The 20,609-nt window shown below is 43.7% G+C and overlaps 1 protein-coding gene across 5 annotated transcripts in view; it reads right to left on the bottom strand.

Moving 5' to 3' along the window:
- Window positions 1-20,609, bottom strand: part of SCFD2 (sec1 family domain containing 2) — a 402,102-nt gene that overhangs the window by 88,802 nt on the left and 292,691 nt on the right. Inside the window, exon 6 of one of the 5 annotated variants that reach the window (XR_014263821.1) lies at window positions 192-4,205. The exons of the other annotated variants lie outside the window; for them this stretch is intronic. The gene's annotated coding sequence lies outside the window, so the exon portion shown is untranslated. The remainder of the gene's footprint in view (window positions 1-191; window positions 4,206-20,609) is intronic. 5 annotated transcript variants of the gene reach the window in all.

Genomic DNA, 20,609 nt, shown 5'->3' with positions numbered 1-20,609 from the left:
GCGCGTCTGGAGCCTGTGCCCCGCGACAAGAGAGGCCGCGATAGTGAGAGGCCCGCGCACCGCGATGAAGAGTGGCCCCCGCTTGCCACAACTAGAGGAAGCCCTCGCACAGAAACGAAGACCCAACACAGCCATAAATAAATAAATAAATAAATAAAAATTAAAAAAAAAAAAGGGGAGATAAAAGAAACAAAACTGAGTTATTTGTAGTGAGGTGGATGGACGTAGAGTCTGTCATACAGAGTGAAGTAAGTCAGAAAGAGAAAAACAAATACCGTATGCTAACACATATATATGGAACCAAAAAAAAAAAAAAAAAACTGATCATGAAGAACCTAGGGGCAAGACGGGAATAAAGACACAGACCTACTAGAGAATGGACTTGAGGATATGGGGAGGGGGAAGGGTAAGCTGGGACAAAGTGAGACAGTGGCATGGACATATATGCACTATCAAACGTAAAATAGATAGCTAGTGGGAAGCAGCCGCCTAGCACAGGGAGATCAGCTCGGTGCTTTGTGACCACCTAGAGGGGTGGGATAGAGAGGGTGGGAGGGAGGGAGACGCAAGAGGGAAGAGATATGGGGATATATGTATATGTACAGCTGATTCACTTTGTTATACAGCAGAACCTAACACACCATTGTAAAGCAATTATACTCCAATAAAGATGTTAAAAAAAAGGGGGGGGGAATAATAATAGTGCCTACCTTGAAGGTTGCTGGAGGACTGAGTCATATACGCACAGCTCTCAGCTTAGAGCCTCACACACAGTGAGCACCGTGTCAGTCACTGCTGTAATCACTCTTACTCAAGTCACTGTAACTCCCTTGTGGCGGCAGCTCTTACTTCCAACCATAGCCCCACAGGAGAGCTACCTCCTTGCACTGATGTTGGGAGCAGAGAGAAGCATAAGGGTTGTGCATAACTGACAATTCTTAGAAGAAATTCAAATATATGGGTTCAATATTTACAGCATCATTAAGTTTCTAAGGGACCACTTACACTTGACCGCACTTTATGGGAGAAACTGTGTGCTACTACAGCATCATTTATGAACCTGAACATTGGCTAAGGGCTTAGGACTAGTTCCTAAGAACATTAAGGAGGGGTCTACCATATTCTTCCCTAAGGTAGAAGGTCGGCAGTCACACCCTTTCCCCCTTCACGAGGCTGAGGGAGACTGTCAATAGAGTATTGTCAGATAATGACTGGAGCAGCGTCTGGGGGTGGGGCTGGTGCCTTTGGATCTACTGAGCTCAAGGAGCCAGACCACAGGCCAGAAGAAAAATACAGGCATCTCGCAAGGAAGGACTAGCAAAGGGGGCATTTGTTCTCTTCTAGATTATTCCATGTTGTTAAAGATGGAAGGACCTGAGGCAGACACTTTGTTCAGGAATAAAGACTATACGACTGGCTAGTTTCTCTCGTGTTTTAGCTACTGGGAGAATGAACATATAATAGAGGGAAATTGATATAGAAGAGCTGGTAGACCTGTACAACCGTGCTCAGTATTTAGGCTTGTGAGTGAGAAACACCGAGGCCAGCACAATCCCTTCAATGAATTCTCATAGCCTAAGAAGGAGAAACAGACCGTCTATGGCAGGTCTGGCAGAAAAGGCCCTTGCAAGGTTTTGTGATGTGAAACCTGGATTCAGGTATGAGATGGAAAGGGGGTTTGATTTAAAAGATTCAGGGTGGTTTCTTTACTTCTTTATTTTCTGCCACGCCCAACAGAATTAAGCTCCACTGAACAGAGATGGACACAGAATAGCCGGTTTTGTTCACTGCTAGATCTCCAGTTCTTAGAGCAGGCTCGGCACGTGGAAAGTGCTCAATAATGACTCGTAGAGAGAACGGAGGAACGACAGGAGTGTTGTGGAGAGGGCAGCAGGGGAGAGCAAGTGGTCATCATACCTGAGGAAGAACTGGATCACGAGCCCCGACGCCAACAGCACCAACACGGAAGTTTATTCTAGAAGTTGCAAAGAGTCGGGGCTGAGCACCACTGAAAGTCACCCCCCAGAGCAGGGGAGTGGACTCACGGCCCGCACAGAAGCCCACTGGGCGCCCGGCCACTCCCCTGCCTGGCACCTGTTCCTGCTCGCAGATGGCCTGTAGGCATTTCTAACAAACACTCTAATCAGCGTCTGTAAATCTGAGCCCAACCTTCTCACGTATAAAATGGAAGTAATGGATCTTTCATTGTAGTTGGGAGGATTAGATACAGTAATATGAGTAAATGATGTAGCACAGCACTTATATGTGATTAGGGCTCAACAAATGCTAGTCGTCGTTGTTATTATTATTACTGTATCAAATTGTACAGATGGTTTATTTCTTTAGTTTGTTTTTAGATTTACTTCCTAATTATTGGATGTTTATTATGATTAGTTGGGGGTTTTTTTGTTTTGTTTTTTAAAAATTTTATTGAAGTATAGCTGATTTACAATGTTGTGTTAATTTCTGCTGTACAGCAAAGTGGTTCAGTTATACATATATATTCTTTTTCATATTCTTTTCCATTATGATTTGTCACAGGATATTGATTATATTTCCCTGTGCTATACAGTAGGACCTTGTTGTTTTGTGATTAGTTGTTTTGAAAATTTAAAGGGTTTATTTTGCTTTAAAACAAACAAAGGAAGGAGCAGTGGATAAAGGATAAGCAGGGTGACATCAATCTCAGGTAAAGTGTGTGCTTTACAGAATGGACCCTGGAATGTGATCAAGGCATCGACAGCTCTGGTTCTGGTCCCTTAGGAGTGAAGCCACACTTCAAATATGGCCTATTTGTTAAGCATCACACTTAGGATAAAGCAGGGGCAAAAATAAAACCCCCCTTCCCCCTGAAAGTGTTTCAGCCAATGTGAGCTATTAAATTAACTCACAAGTAAAGTAAAATATAAGGTAAAATATGAAAGATATGTTGGGACTCAAAAGGGGCTGAGGAAGTCACCCTGCAGCCCTCCACCTGCCCGCTCCTGGGGATGCAGATGTCTCCCAAAATCCCAAACCAATGGGTGTGAATGAAATACCAGGGTTGCAGACTTGCCAGGGGCTGAGGGAGTGACACAACATTTTTCTGTCTTTTCTATTTTCAGGATATTCTGAGGTTGTCTTTACAAAAGGATACACATACAGAATTTTTTTCTCCTCAGTCGTTAAAACTTTATATTCTCTTGCCCTGTGATGAGGTACTTTAAACATACACTAACAAGATGAAAACCCTTCCCACGACTACTACGAGACTTCATTTGTATGCACATTTCACTTACAAGACGCCTTGGGTGATTGAGATCATTAATTCAGAAATAACAGGGTCAGTCTTGCCAGACCGAAAGTGGCTATAATGAAAATCAAAACAGGATTCTGCCGTTCGTCCTGGCACTGACCCTCATTGGGGTATGTTATTAAGAACACAGTCAATCCCGGTTACTGACACTCCTAAGAGGAAAACACACTAAATTTAAAAAAAGATCACTAATCTAAAACCGTGTTTATTTTCTGTTTGGAAAGAAGTTAGAGACACATATTCAGAAACATACAGTCATCCGAGTTGATTTGCTTACCCCACGTCTCCACTCAGCTCACCTACTCAGGCCAGAAACCCGGCAGTTGATCAAGTCTGCTGCCACTGCTTTACCGTCCTGACACACTCAGTCCCTAGTTCCTAAGTACCTATCGCAGCCCCTTCTTCTCTGCTCCCCCCATTTACGTTTTCATCATTTCTGGATCACTTCCTGTCCCGTTCCTCTGAGAGCTGTTGTGCGGCCTGGGTCCAAGGGGCACTTACACACCGACTACAAAGTGAATGGTGCCCCCCGGGGTTGGCAACACCCCAGCCTCCCTTCACCCTGCCCTCTTAGACACCTTTTAACATGCAAATATGGTTATGCTGTTTCATTTCTTAAAATCTTAAAAATTAATTATAATGATGATGTTGAAGATGATAATAATGGCAGGTACATACCTCGTACACGGCACCATGCTAAATATTTCACATGTTCTAACCTTAGTTCTCACAGCAACCCAATTATTCCCATTGTACAGATTATTCCCACTTTACAGAGGATGGAGGGAGGTTCAGAGGTGTTGGGTAACTTGCCAGGGTCAGAGAGTTTTATCCTTTTATCTTGGAGGCAGAGTAACAGTGGTTCATAGCAGGGCTGAAGAGATGGCGGACGTGGGCTGGAATCTTAGCTCTGTAGGATTACATGAGTTATTTCATGGAAAGTGGCAGTTAGTGATTAGTATTTCAGGATACAGTCAAACTTTAGGGAGAGCATACGGGTCACACCAGGCCCTTCACAACATGGTGCCTGCCTCTCTTTCCAGCTTTATCTCTGGCCACAGACCCTCTGGAACCCCAGCCATTCCCCCAAAGGACACAGCTATTGCACTCTTGTTGGTTTGCATACACGACTCCCTTTCCTGCAATGTTGTTTTCTTCTTTGACAGGTAAATACTATTCGTCCGTCACCCTTTGCCTCATCCCTCCACGCTGAGATAAGCACTGTTGCCCCAGAGGCCATAGCATCTTCCTTTATTTTTTCACCGGGTCTCTGACATCATTTATTTGCGTCTGGGTCTGCCTGCTGGACTGTGAACCCTTTGAGTGCTGGGCCCAGGACCTACTTATTGCAGCCTGGTACTTGGTAGGTGCCTGGCATCTAGGAGGTACTCAACAAAGTTTGCAGAACTGGATTGAATTGGCGTGGGGTTGGCTCGGTTAATAAACAAACATATTTCAAGAATTCACCTTCATTTTCTGTGGTAGACTGGTTTAGGAACATCTGCTATAGGCGATGGAAGAAAGGAAATTTGGCTCAGAATTCTGGTTTGGGTGTCTGACAATCTGAAATTGGAAACCTGACAACACCGTCCTACTGATGAGAACAGGATAAACTTTGAAAATACACTTTTAATACAGGATGGTTAGAATGCCAATTTAGCTAGGCACCCACATGTGACTGGTGCATTCAGATAGAGCCTAGGGAGACAGCAGTAAATTTACTTTCTAAGGATTAAGTCTCCTGCCCTGCTGTAAGTTTAGACTTTCAGACTTCTCATATGGTATAAACATCCCTCTATTAATTGAAAACAGTGCTGGTTAACATTTACATCTCAATTTCAAAGCATTTTGTATTCCTGTACTATCCTTGGAAAATATGTTACGATGGACATGTGGCTAATCTCTCCTATACCTCAGGATCAGTGGTTGGTAGAAGGTTATTAAAAGATAAATTCAAGAGAACTTGCCTTATCAAAGGAAATCGGAAGATCACTGCTGGAAAACAACCAAGCTCCCTCTTTTCAGAGGAGAAAACCAGGGCCCAGAAGATTGAGTGGCTTCCCCAAATCACATAGCCTTTGAGGAGAGACAGCATCATGTGCGAAGGTCCTGAGTCAGAAAGAACTTGGAGTGGGGGCAGGGTAAGCCCGGAGAGCTGGTCAGGGCTTGGTGGGCAACTGTCAGGGGTTTGCTTTGCATTCCCAGCTCAGTGGGCAGAAGGCGAAGGGTTTCACTCAGGAGAATGCCAGGATCCGATCCATGTTTTCATATATAAAGACCACATTGCTGCTGGGAGGAGAAAGGGCAGCTGGAGGCTCTGGCAGTGGTGCAGGTGTGAGGTGATGGCGGCCCAGGTGGGGATGTGACAGTGGAGTGGAAAGAAGGGAATGGATTTGAGGTATATTTTAGAATTAGAATCCAGAGGACTTGCTGTTGCAGGAGGTAAGGAAGAGGGAGGGTCAAGGATGATTCTTATGTTTCTGGCTTGGGTGGACGCAGGGACCATTTACGAGATGGGAAGAAACACGGGCAAGGAACCAAGAATTCAGTGGTGGACGTGTGGTCAAGTGAGGCTTGAAATGGAAACAGCACAATAGATGTGGACTGCTCTGTGTCTGGCAAGAGTAAGCGTGGTGGTAGTGATGTTGGTTTTTGTTTGTTTGTTTGTTTGTTTTTACCACTGCTGCATTCACTGCCACCCCAGTGGGGTTACCAAGGCCAAAGGGAAATATCAGAATTATGGTGTAGTTTCTACAAAGGCTAGTTTGACTACATAGTGAGTGGCAAACACATTTATTGGTAAATTGATGGAAATGTCTTGAATGTTCCATATAAATTGGCATTCACCAAAATGACACTGATTCTGATGACTCTCCTATATGCTTAGTTTGAGGCCTGCTTTAGATTATAGCTATTAATGATGATGGAGCTTGTACAGAATTTGTTACTGAATATTTCCACTCCTCCAAAGTAAACAGCTTTAACTCTAATAAACAGCTGATCAGTATATATACTGGTATTTCAATTCCAATTCCAATATACATTAGGTGCAGACAAATACTGTTTGATTCCACTTATACGAGGTACCTAGAATAGTCAAGTTCAGAGAGTCAGAAAGTACATTGGTAGATGCCAGGGGCCGGGGGATGGGGGGCTTGGGAGAGGAAATGGGGAGTTAGTATTTAAAGGGGACAGAGTTTCAGCTTAGGAAGGTGAAAAATTCGGGAGATGGATGATGGTGGGAGCTGCACAACAACGTGAATGTACTTATGCCACTGAACTGTACACTTAAATATGGTTAAAATAGTATGTTTTATATTATGTGACTTTTACCACAATAAAAAAAAACATTTAAAAAATACTCACATTCCTGTTTGATAGCTTATTGTTTGGATGTTATTTAGCCATTCTCTAAAAATGGACACATTTATCATATAGTTCAAAAGTGTCTTTCCCTGTCGGTAGAAACCGAACATCATTTTAGGAGAACATGCCCTTATTCTGTTTTCCAGCATCTTGATTTTTGGCCAGCTATATTCTCTGATACTCTTCTACTGCTCTCTACTGTTCAAAATTATTCAGCAACCAGCTAAGCTTGCACACATAGCAATCTACTGGGGAAGAAGTAACTTTACCCTCTGCATTTCATCCTAATTTATTTTAGGGAGATTTACATGACAGAAATATTCAAAATAATGATTCATGAGGGACAACAAATATTTTTCATAAAATCCATTTTCAAAGAGTTCCATTGGGTACTGTTTATGACCATTATTCCCTACTCTCTCTTAGAGAAGGTATTTTTATTGAGTTCTAGTGTGAACTACTTGATCCCTTGCTTTATTAGAAAGGCTTTTGACAATGTAATGGTTCATCCTACGCAAGGTATTGTTCAATGCCTTTAGCATAAGACCTGGATGACTGCTAGACAAGAGTCTACAAAAGTTCACAAGTAAAGGAACAAAAGGGCATGATAACTCTGCCAAGCCACTTAAGGACACTAAATCCTATAAAACCAAATTCAAATGTTCAATATATACATTTGTCATTTTCCATGCCTATAGAATTGGTTTTAAAGGTAGATACGACTAATGCCGCAGTGCCCCAGGGATTTGCAATAAGTAATATTTATGACTCTTCTTCTGGATTAAATTGTTCTAAAGGGGGAAAAAGGCCATATTTTAAAGCAGCCAAAATAATTTATAAACAATAGTTGCATGGGTATATGTGCGTGAAAATATTCAAAGGAGATGTATTTACTTTAGCTTAGTGGAGACATCTCAAATTTCAAGATCCAATTTAAACATAGGTTGCTTGAACAACCTACGTTTTCCAGACAATTGCTATTTTTCTTTATCCACAGAATAAAGTGTCCTGTAGAGGATCTGTTCTCAGTTCCAGGAACTGAGGACGCAGTTACTACAGTCCTTTCAATGTGTGGATTCTAATGCACAAAGCCCATCCAGATCATGAAAATGGTGACCTCTGCTGGGAAAATCAAGAGGAACCTCTCCTCTTCTCCGGTTTGGTTCCATTACCTGGAACATGGAAAAAGAAACGTTCACATTTGCTTGGGGATAAACCTCACATCCTAGCCTGGCAGTAAACAGGTGCTCGTTAAGACTGATGCTCTATCTGATCTCATCTACCCTGAAGAATTTAAATTTAGGCTGTTTTGTGGGACATCTATTTTCCTAAGAGAAAGCTCACTCCAAATAATGACCCCACATAGCTTGTTGACTGAGTACATAGGGTTATCAGTTTACCATTCCTCTGCAGAGCAGCAGGAGTGACTTGTGTCATGAAGGACGGAATCGGTGGAATCATGGACCTTTCAAAAAGCATGTCTCAGGCCCACTCACCGTTGCCTTTGCCGGGTTCCCAAACAGGAAGCCAGTGAAACAAGTTGTAATTATGACACCATTTGGTGAGTTATGCCAAAGGTACTTTTTGTAAAACTCTAACTTTGGGAGAGGCAGGGGCTGTGTTGGATGTATTCATATCGAAAGGAAAGGGAGGAACATGTATAATGTGAAAATCACTGACATAAGTTGGAGAGTTTTTAGTGTTGGCTTCTAAGAGCACCTTTCTGTGCTGCTCTATAAAATAATGACCTCAACGCTGAGTCACAAAGCCACCACTGTCCAGGGTGTCCTGCAAACAGCGCTGTGAGGATCCAACCCACTTTTAATTCTTATCAGGGAAACAAAAGAGCCAAAAGCTGATTGACACTGGAATCGAATGCTTTCCAACGGGACTAGACTCATAGGAGAGTCTGCAACTTACGAAGGATTAAGTTGCTCTGAAACCAGGGTCCTTTGGGGGCATCTGTGACCCAAGAGTGATCATTATATGATAGAAAGAATTGCTTGTGAGCTGTGAATCCTCAACAGGTCTAAGTAGGTCTTCTGGTTGAGTCATCAGTGACAAACCTTAGGTCAGCAGAGGCCTGAGACTGTCTGTGATCCTGGTACAGCAGGAGAGGGGGCACTCAGAGCCATGCGCAACGTGTAACCTTAGGTACCAAGGACTTATCTGGAATCCTCTTTTCCTCATGAGCCATCTTAGACTCCCCAGAATCGCTCTAATGAAATGCAACTGGATTTCGTATCCTTCCCAATCATGTGGAAGGTGGGAAAATGATGCTGCTTATTTGCCTACACCTTTTATGAGCTAAAGTGTGAAGGAACGATCAAAACCTTCTGAAATTTATTAAGCTGAAATCTGTCGCCAGTAACACATTTATAGCTTTTAAAAAAAGCTATGGGGAATTTTCAGTAGGGCATGGGTATTTAAAGACACAACTCTCTCATTTAATTGGGAGCCATACAGCTAAGCCTCAGACAAGTTAAGTTTTAAAATTTCTCTTGAGGTTTTAAAGAGTATTGATGATAAATACTTCTTTAATATTGTTCGACTGTGTGACTGCTCCCAGGCAGTAGAGGTAATTCTCACCCTACTCCTACCCAGCTCTAGCGAACTGGGCATGATATTCAGCATGTGTTTGTGAAAACATATGAACATGTTCAGCATTATTCCAGAGAGTACAGTTTTAGGATCTTTCTACTGCAGCAAAGTCATTTTGGTTATTTCCAATAAATATTTATTTCATTTGGCACAGTGCTTAGCTCCATATTTTATTAATTAGCCTTATGTTTCATCCTAATAGAAGCCTTTCAAGTTACTGAGGATCCCAAATACATTTACAATAAAATGCTAACATCATCTTTGTGACTGGGGATTTTGGCACTGATAAATCTGAGGGTGTTTTGAAGCGGTGTCTAGTGAAAATCCTAGCAGAATTTTACAAAACTGTGGCAGTTTTATTCAATTAAAAAAATCACACCCCCAAAGGTGTCTGGAAAACTTCCTTTAGAAGATTTCAAAACGCCAGACGCAAATATTTTTGCATTAAAAAAAACCAGTTCAGGATCACAAACATCAAATGTTTATGATTTTAGAAGACCCACGTATCTGTCTGGAATTCTGGGTCAGAGTTGGCAGGTTAGTGTCAAGTTAGGTTTTAAAAAGTTTCTCCAAATATGTAACAGATGACACTCTGCAATTTCAGCTATGTTCACGCATTCTAGAACAAAGCCCTAAACACACTCGGGAATTTCCAATCAGATCAGACAAACACCAGAGAGAGCGGGTTGGGACTGGCTTTTTTTCAAACGATCGCCAAGAAATAATTTCTCATTAGACAATGAGCGGGCAGAAGGGGCCTACAATTCCTCTCAGTACCCTGCTTTTGCTCTTGTCCCTGCCTGACATCAGGGAGGAGCATAGGAAAGCGGGCTCGGTCTAACCGCCTCCCTCGGATTTGGAGGGTGTCTGAGGCTGGAGGCTGGACCTCCAGCCTGGAGCTGTCTCCTCCCTCCACAGCTGCCCCTCTTTGTATCCTGGAGGAGGTTCTATCTTTCCCTCTCCCTTTCCCTCCCCTGGGTAATTTACGAGGGAATAGTACAAAGTTTTCTTAAAGTTGCCGACCACATGTAAGGTTTTTCAACTTCTTGTACTTACTACTTTCTGTATCAAGGGAAAGTTTGATGATTAGAATCGAGCTCTGCAATACTGTGGCTAATAATGAGTTCCAGCATGACTCTCTGAGTTCGTGGTATGAGCTAATAAGTTTCTCTCAGCAACCACTGTGCGATGGGTACTTCAGGGAATGCAAAGGTAAGCAGTTGCCATTCCTCATCTCAGGAAGCTTAGGATCTAGTTGTGGGATGATAAAAGTAAAATTTAAGTTTTAAAATTTCTAAACTACAAGGCAGAATTCAGTATTAGTGATGAGAGGGGGTAAAAAAATGTCTGAACCAAATGAAATTGCCAACATTTGAACATTTTTCTAGTCTAACAAAGTCAGAATTTCCCATGGCTCAACCCAATACTTTGTGAGAATTTAGAGCTTGATACATAGTGCTTTGTAACTTGGTTGCAAACTCAATAGTTTGAAAGGATTTTAAAATGAATGATTATGTATCACTCCCTTTCTCCCTTCATTGCTTCATGATTTGTTTTTCTAAAACAGAGATGAGCAAACTCATTTTCAAATGGCCATCCCTTTCTTCACAAGCCTTCCTCCTCAAGACAGCACTGGAAGATCCTGCTCTCCTTTTCCTACCCCTCACATCAAAGGAACTGCAGGTGATCTCCAGGGATATGGGTGTCTCAAAAGCCCCCACCAAAGTGCATGTAAGAGAAAAAGCAGGTTGAGACCAGACAGTGTCAGGCCAGCTCATCACACGTGTCAGGAAGGTAACAGCTTTCCTATCTCTGGAACCTTGCAGGGGTTGGGAACTGCAATTTATCAGCTATGGGAGGAGGAGGAGAAACCTTATGGGAGGGAAGAGAGAGGCAGCTGGCCACACCTCCCTTCTTCAAGGGAGCAGAAACAGGCAGAAGCTGGGAGAGACAGAATGCCTCAACTTTAAATCAGGCTTGAAGTTTTTTTTTTCTTTTTTTTTTTGGCTGTGCCTCATGGCATGCAGGATCTTAGTTCCACCACCAGGGATCAAACCCTCGCCCCCTGCAGTGGAAGCACGGAGTCTTAACCCCTGGACTGCCAGGGAAGCCCCAAGCTTGAAGTTTTGACTATTACATGGGATTAGACATATAAATTACTAAATTAAGACGTTTGTATTTTCTAAGTGTGACCAGAAAAGTTATGGACTTGCCCAATGTTCATCCAAAAATAGGGAAAGAACTAGACCCCGTTGAATAACTGAAAGTAACACTGAGAAACAAAATAAGATTGCTTTATGATCTGACCTCCTGAGCCATGCTTATTCAACGTACTAGTTACATGATTTAGAAGGCCTATACGACCTGGGGCTCTAGCGAGGATTTAAGTGTGGATGATCAAGTCCAAGAGGAAATGGCTGCTGCTAATATTCAGGTTTTTCAACATCAAAAAATCAAGCTTCAACCTAGGTAACACTTGTTTTTATAGTTTCGTTTCCACTTATCTCTTTACCTTAACCTTAAGGTACAGATTAAGACATCTTCTGAGGGATGGCAAACCTCCATTTGAATAGCATTTCTGACGTCTGTGGCTGAATTTACTCCATTTCTGTACTCATTTCCATTTAGGTACACTGACTCAGAGCAATAAAGAAATACATTTCCCTTTACTCTATAATACATTGACTCCAGCATGCTTTTTCACGTGATTATTTTCCTTCTCTTCCTTGATTTAATCTTGCCACCCTATTCCCCCCTTTCCTTGCTGATGCGATGATGCTTTTTCTTGACTAAAAGATGTATATTACTGGGTTCTGTTACATGAAAATAATAATAGGTAAAATTTATTGACCATATACTTGTTCCAAATCCCTTATATATTTTTATCTCTAATAGTTATAATGATCCTGGGGGAAAAGTAGCAGTATCCCCATTTTACAGAAGGAGGAAATGAAATTTCAGAGAGGCCAAGTTAGCTGTTCCAGTTTATAAAGTTAATACATCAGGGTGCCTGGACTCTCACCCGAGTATGTCCAATCCCCAGGTTCATTTGTTTCTGGAGGATGAATAGAGTGGGCGTCATTGTAAGAATGGAACCGGAAACCTGACGATGTTCCTAGCTCTCCAATGACTTATGGATTATTTGACTCTTCTTTTAATCTCTTTAGGTGAAGTAAAAACCATGCTACACCCATCTGTTTATCTTAAAGGGATGTTATGAGACAGATATACCACTGCTGATAAAGCACACGAAGGAGAGGTGATATAAACAGTCTTATTGGCAGTATAACTTCAGTTTTTCTTTACCCATATTATAATTTCCTTTATAGTATTATATTGTATTACATTATATTATATTATTATTTCAGCATTTGAAATGCTATAACTTAGGAGTTCAACTTATGATAAAGATACTCTTTAAGTTTCCCTAGTGTGTCATATAATGCAAAAAAAAAAAAAAAGGGTGAAACTGTCATGGAATGCTTATGGTAGTGACTTCAGAGGAGCTCAGTAATCTCTATCAGGCAAAACATTTGCTCCTTTGTTTTATATAAAATAGCCATAATCTAATATGTGTTCCCCATTGCTGCATCAAATTATATTCATTCCAACTTTCTTTTTCCATTTCTTTTGTTCCACTTTCTTCCCAGTCTGCCTGATGCATTTTGTTTATCCAATATTCAGCCTTTTCGTTGGTGGACAAGGACTTCTCTCTCTCTGCACCCTCTTTCCCCTCACCCTCTGATGCCCCCTTCCTGCCCTCTCTGCTCCAATGCTTCCAACTCAGCCGCTTGCCTCCCTTTATGTTTCCCTTCCCTGACTCTCCTCCTCTGTCTTCACAGTTAACATTCTGGCATCACTTCCCTCCCTCTCATCCTTCATGCCTCCTTCAACTTTTCCTCATTATTGCTACACTTATAAATAGCCTCCAAGTAATCTATCATTTATCCAAACACTCTCAGATAATCTCCTGACGCATCTCACAGAAAGCAGTTAACTGCAGCAGGAAACTCACCATGCTCATTTATTACCCTCTCAGAAGGAGTGCTGAAGCAGGGGTCAGAACTGAAAGAGACATCCTACCTCATTCAGCAGCTCCTGAAGGGGGAACGCACGATAGTTAATAAGAAAGCTGTCTTCTTACATCCAAGGAGGACTGCAAATGTTTCTAAAGAGACGAGCTGCTGCAAAAATATGTAAGGCCCTGAATGAGACAATCTCTGCATGCCCAATGTGTTTTATCACTACAATTAATAATAACTTATCATTGTGCACTTACAATGCACCAGCCTTGTTTTAATTACTGAAAGTGAATTATCACATTCAGAGCTCTTCATACAGTTGCGCAGTTTGTGTACTGCACTGAGGAGCCCAGAAGAGGGGAGAGCTGAGGCTGCCTGTTGAACTGCAGGTAGAAGTGATCATTATTCCATTTTTCAGATGAAGAAGATGAGGCACAGATGGGTTAAGTAACTTGCCCCGGTGGAAGAACCACGTAAATTACAAAGTTAAAACAGGGCCTTTAATATGTTTTGACAAATATATAATCTATCACCCTGTATACTAGTCCCTTACTAAACAGTAAGCAAATTTAGGGCAGGCACTGGGTCCATCTTGGTCATCCTTGTAGCTACTATTTTTGGATTGGATGAAAAAATGAAGGGTAAAAGTCATGAAACACCAAAAGGGTTGTTTTCTTCCCAACAAAAGAGACATACAGTGATCTTGAAGAAAATGCCCACTCTTTTAACTATTAAGCATTAGTTCTATCTTTACATCAGAACAGGGCTGAGGTGGTGGGAGGAGAGTGTGGGAGAGTCTAGACACACACACTTGAACGTGGAACAGACGTGGCCGCAGGGGAACAATGCAAGGCAGGCCCCTGGTGTGCAGAATCAGGACATCATGCTGATGGGGGGTGGAGAGTGGGCTGGAGGAGGGAGGGAGATCCAGCAAGGGGTACTGGAGGGCATCCTGGGGGCTGAGTAGAGCTGGCCCGCAGGAAAGCTTGTTTATAGGCGATACGGGAAGACTCAGGAGATACATGGCTGCTGTCGGGTATGCTTAGGGAGAGGCAAGTTTAATAACAATGGTGACCACGCATTAAATACTCATGTGTCAGGCCCCGCGTGTTGTAGGTGTTATTTCATCCTCACCAGAACCTCTGGGATTGGTACTACTCTTCCTCCCACTTCAAGATGAAGAAATTGAAGCTAAGCAAGTTGTTAAGGTTTTAAGGACAGTGAAAGGCAGACAGACTCTGGATTCATTCCCAGAGCTGTGATTTCAAAGTCTATATATCCCTTCCCTTCACCTTAGGAGGAGAGATTGGGGTTCGAAGGGGTACCCCCTGGGATCGGGGTTCAAGGGGAGAGCTCCTACCACAAAGAAGACTAGGGACAGGATGGAAGCTTCCTGAGCCTGGAGGACCAGGAAAATCACACAGGTTTTTGAGGATGACCTCAGCCTTGGGGAACAAGACTGGCACCCAGAGATAAAACTTTGGTTAAGGTCAGAGGAGAGGAGTGGATCACCAGAAACAGACTGAGAGCCTGGTTATTACGTCTGCACACCTGAGCAGAACCAGTTTCAAGGTCATTTGGCTTTGCTCCACCCAACTACCAAGTCGGGGAAGTGCCTTTAGTTCTCTCTCTTTCTGGAAACTGGGGTACAGTTGTAGCTGTGTAGCCCTGTGCTGGCAGGAAGTCATTCTGGCATGAAAATGTTGAGTTCAGATGGTTCTATCTGCCAATATTTGTCCCGAAACTATCTCAAATCCTTTTGGAATGAGGCAGGGTATGAACTTTAAAAATGTGCATGTCTGTACAGTGGATACATTTCCCCAAGCAGCCTTAAAAAGTGCACTTGTATTTTCCGTAAGTATGTTTTTTTCCTTTAATTGGATCTTTTATTGACGTGCTGCAACTAAATCATCAAAATACTCATTACGATGCATGTCTAAAAGCAGCTCTGTGTTTTGGCCTCAACTGTGTTTATAGGCTCCATGTAATTTTTTACATATGCTGTTTCTCTCCTCCAAATGACTGCTTCAAGAAAACTGAAGACACAATGACAGTGGCAAGGGGCTGGCACACATGGGTTTTTGGGTCAAAACAAAATGCCATGCTGCACAGCCTGGGGAAAAGTGGGCAATATTGCTGCATTGCCACCCCAAGTTTCCAAACTGCAACGATAAAAGTGGCCATAAAATTAACTGAACTCATTTAAACTCTCTGGGACAGGTACTTTTCTTTTGACACTGAAATTATTTAGAGAGCTTTGCGCTTGACAGCAGACACCCTCAAGAGTAGAGCTGGAGACCGGAGGAAGAGCGGGAGACCCTCGGGGCTGTGAAAAGATGACCGGCGGCCCGAACTGTGGGTCTGCTGCCAGCACGTGGTGAGGGCCCAGGGGTGCAGATAAGCCTTCTGCCCCCGTCTGGCCTCCTTGTCCTGAGGCTGGCCCTGCTCTGGCTTTGCAGCAGGCGGCACTGGAGGCCACTCCTGGTCAGAGGGGCACCCTCAGGCCAGTGGCCGCCCTGAATGGCTGGTGGAGGGAGGACAAACACCCTCAGGGCTGTGGATCCCAGTCGAGTGTACCTGAGGAAGCCCAGGTATTCTGGACACATTTTTGGATGAACCATGACCAAACTTTGAGGGTCCCGATTTTTTTCTTCACGGTGCTTTGTTACTTTACTTTTCTGCAAAGCCCTAACATTTCACTAATATCTTACACTGCCTCTGACCACCCTGAAATTATGACAGGGGAAGTGGAAAGGACAGGGGACGTGGAAAGGACAGGGGACTTGAAGCCAGAGAACTGGATTCTACTTCTGGCTCTGCTACTACTGACCTCGGGCGGGTTAATTCAACTCTCTGGCATCAGTGTCCTTATCTGTCAAAGGTAGAGGATGGATGCAAGACCCAGCGTTCAGTGAGGAGCTTGGAGATCGCCTGGCCCATTCGACACAGGGACCCGAGGGGTGAGGAAGCTGAAGCATCACACCACCTCGTGCTCCCCTGGAATGTCAGGTGGTGGGTCCTGCACTGTCTCCAGAGCTCTCCCCCATCCTCCCCACTCTACACCCACACCACGCTGTCGCAGATGAAGTCCTGTCTGCCCGTGAGATTCCACAGAACTACGTAGACTGACATCGTTTCTGCCCCCCAACTGTTGACAACACTAAGGAACTCACTCATTAACACTAAGGGAGGAGTGAGAGTTCCTGCATAATATCATAAAGCATATTTACCATCATCATCAACATAAATAGAAAACTTTCCTAATATCTACTGTGTTAGTGATACCATCACCATCTGTTGCTGGTGAAATTACTTGACCTCTAATAATATCCATTATAAGAAAGGAAGCAAACTGATACCATAAGTAACTATTGTGTTTACTTATGTTTCCTTTTCTAGATTCAGCTTCTTAAGGGCAAGGACTGAGTGATTGCTGTTTGAGCAGCACTTATTTAATTAGCATCATGCCTGGTCTCTGTAAAACAGAAAGAGAAATACAGTTTGTAGATAACCCAAAACCCTTTAATCTCCTTCACACTTTTTCCAACAAACCTTTGTTGAAAACTGCTAAGTACCGCCTGCTTTGAGGAGCTGACAGCTCTCTTGATTCCACACGCAAGGAGAGGGGCAAAGAGAGCGAGTGTGCCAGAGGGAGGAGAGTAGGGTAGGGGTCTGACGAACTCTAAGTCTTCAGTAGGGAGGGTGGATGTAAGTGGGTCACCGTGGTCTTCCCTGCACATTCCGCTGCGGGGCTGTCTCCATTGGAGGCTGCCCCGTGCCCCTGCTCTAGAACCCAGCCAGGCAGGGGACTCAGAAGCTGGCTGTGAGGCCCTGGTGGTGGCAGAGAGGAGGACTGGTCCGGCTGATGGCAGTAAAGACATTGAGCTGGGGTCTCTCTCCACCCCAGATCTAGCCAGAGTGGCACTCTGGTCGCATTTAGCCTCTGCTCTGTGTCTAAACAATGTTAAACAGATGCCTGAAGTCTTGGTCCTGCCTTTTGAGTTGCTTTCTTCCCCCATCTTTGGTTAAAAGAGAGTAAGTCTCAAACAACAGGTCACTTTGGATTGCTGAGGCGCTCGCCCTCACACATTCACAACTCCGAGTCAGACAGGGACCAGGCTTATTATTTGAATTTTTAAATGCTGAAGGAGACAGAGGGGCCCGCAAGGTCACGCTGACATTCCAAGCTCTCTAGCCTTTAGTACCCACTGTCTCCTGGAGCTGGAGTAAAAAGATCTTAGGGATCTGATGCGCAGATGATAACAGAGCAATGATAAAAGCCCTCCAGCTGGAGGTGACGCCCCTCGGCATCACTGGAGCCTCCGTCCCGTTTCCTGTGCGGAGCATATTGGAAACACATTGGACTTATTTTCCCTTTTAAAAACGCTGTTTTATGTTTCAGCTTTCAAGATGTCCTAATTTCTGCATCACAGCATCTTCACATACCAACTCAATGTGTTTCATGTTCATTTGGGGAGAGCCCGCCCTCCCCTCTCCTTCTAAGGCATCAAAGGGAAGATGCTGGTTTAGGGGATAAGCGGCTATAGGGGTGTATGGGGTTTGGGGTGAGAAGAGGGAGAACACAATGAAATTATGACTAATTTGGTCCATCTCATCCCAGAGAACCAGAACCCTGTGAATTATTTATGATCCTCCTGACCCCTACAGCAATGCAGATTGTGGTGCCTGCCAAGAACAGATTAGGCTGTCTGCATCTGTTACTCTTCCCAATCAAGCAGACCTCCTTGTCTGAGGAAGGAGAAAGGTCAGCAGCCAGGACAAAGGATCAGCCCGAGAGAAGAAGAAGATAAGGCTGCATTCCGGGGCTTCTACTGAAAAGTCACTCACTGGAGGCACAATCAGATCATTTTTCAAAACCCAGATCAAGTACTTGGTTGCGTCTGCACATCTAAGAAACTCAGAATAGCAGCATCACCAGGAACATTTCAGATGTTTAACCTTTATCTTGCTTCAGGGGCAGGCGTGACTTCAGGTCCATTACAGACTAGGTTTGGCGCAGGGGACCGTGACCCTCTTCCCCCAAAACCGAGGACCCCTCCGTGCTACAGCGCTGGATATGTTACATTTAGGACTGTATCCCTCTGAGCCCACTCGGAGTTGTTCCTGTTGGTGCCATTCACAGCTTTTGAAGGTGGCTCATGATAACAGACTGAATCCCCCTTATTCATTCTCAAATGCTTATTCCCATATTCAGGAAAATGAAAGGGAATATTAATTTCAAAAGAGCTATTTCAGCTTTCCTAGTGCCTACCCCTTCATCAGCAACTGATTCAATCCAACTTACATTTCTTGAGCATCTCCTAAGGCCTTGGTATGGTTCTAGGCAACGAGTCTAAGGGTACAGACGAAGGAGAGACAATCCCTGCCTCTGGACTTAAACATCCGTAAACAAATACATAAATAATAGGTCCCACCGATATCTTAAGCTCTACAGGCACAGAGACCTTGTCCCTCCCTCCCTCCTTCTCTCACCCACTACTTCATTCACTCCTTCACGTCACCTGCCAGGCATTGCTCTTGGTGCTGGGAGTACAGCGGTAAACGAAAGAGAAAGATCTCTGTCCTTCTGAGGCATACATTCTAGAGCTGTTCAATACAGTAGTCATCAGCCACATGTAACTACTTAAACATACATTGAAATTAGTAAAATTACACAGTCAGCCCCTCAATTGCACTAGCATACTTCAAGTGCTCCATAGCCGCAGGGGGCTAGTGTCTGGTCACCCACAGTTCCACTAGACAGCTCTGTGCTGGAGTCTCGTTTGTGATTAGAACTTTAGAGTCCAGCACTGTGCCAGGCACATAGTAGGCACCATTAAACAGTTGCTAAATGTTAAGTACAACAATAAAGGTGTGCTCCAGCACAGAAATAGCAGAGGATGAAATATTTTACATAATAGATGGAGGTCAGGGAATACTTCCCAGAGGAGAGAGGAATTGGTGATAGGGTCTGAAATATACTAAAAGTTTTTATATACATTTGGTCGACAAAGGCAGCTTGCTACAATTCTAAGGGGAGAGTGGAAGAGGATTCCTTTCCAAGTTAAATTGCCACTTTAATGGTAGCACTGGTTAGCTGCCCCTCAGACAGGGTAGGCTGTGACATGGGAGAAGAGGAAAAGGCCACAATAACAGCTTTCAGACTCCTGAGGAGTTCTCATTAGGAGGAAGTAAACGAAAAGCATGCCCTCCTTATTTTAGGAAATAAACAGTTTGCAGTAAATGCCTGGAACAGTGCTGGTTTTTAAGTATCACTATGCTCCTCAAAATGAATGCTCTATGAGGCCTCCCTTTTAATCAGAAAATATGTTAGTCAGAGCCTTCCATAAAAAGAAGCAGTACTTAGGTGTCCATTCCTTAGCCACAAAGGAAACTGAATAACAACATACACACGACATGTGGTCAGTGATGGAGACCTCTGGGGTCTGATTCAGAATCGCTCTCGTCTAGAGCCGTCTGATCCAGTGGGTGTCTCAGCTACATAAGAACCAGAAGGTTGGAGAGCATGGAAAGAAGACATAAACAAGCGTCATGCAGAGGCCAGGTCTGGCTGACTTCAGTTACCAACGTCTGCTTACCAGAGAAGCATGAAGACAACCTGGCTGTGTCTTGTATAAAGGTGACCTGGTGGCTGGCCAGACACCCACTGTCACTGTCATCAAAATACGTCCTATAACTAACAATTATTTAGCTCTCACTATGTGCCAGACAGCGTTTAATTCATTTAGTTCCTACAGCAACACTGCAAGATGGGTACCATTATGATTCTTTTTGACAGATGAAGGAACTAAGGCACAGAGAGATGAAGTGACTTGCCCAAGGTCACACAACTAATTGGCAAGTGGTAGAGCTGGTATTTGAAAGTAGTGATCATATGCCAAGTGTGGTTGGGGACAGACAGGTCAAAGAAGGCACAATGGTGGGAGGGCTCAACCCTTGCTTATACTGTTGGGGGCATCCTAGAAACTTTCCAGGGTGATTCCCTTGCCTGAATCCCCAAGACAGGTGATGCATCACGGGGAGGGTAGAGAGTAAGGGAAACTGCTTACCGCCAGGGGGCATTTTTAAATCTAATGCATCCCTTTTTTGCCCCCTAAAGGCTCAGTGTTCTCAGGAGAGATGGGGATTTCTACTCAACTTTGGTCATGACTGCACTCCCTGAATCCATGGAGGCCAACGCAATAGATACTGATGAGATCTGCAAATTCTGTACTTTTCCATGAAGTCCCAAGGGGCGTGAATAAGAGTGACCCATCACAGCTGATCTCTGCTGGTGGGAAAGCCCCTGACTTGCCTGATGGAGG

The sequence above is a fragment of the Balaenoptera physalus genome (genome assembly GCF_965194825.1).
Source record: "Balaenoptera physalus genome assembly, chromosome: 5".
NCBI classification, from domain to species: domain Eukaryota; kingdom Metazoa; phylum Chordata; class Mammalia; order Artiodactyla; family Balaenopteridae; genus Balaenoptera; species Balaenoptera physalus.
Note: the sequence above shows the minus strand (reverse complement) of the source record. Positions and strands in the feature narration are given on the sequence as shown.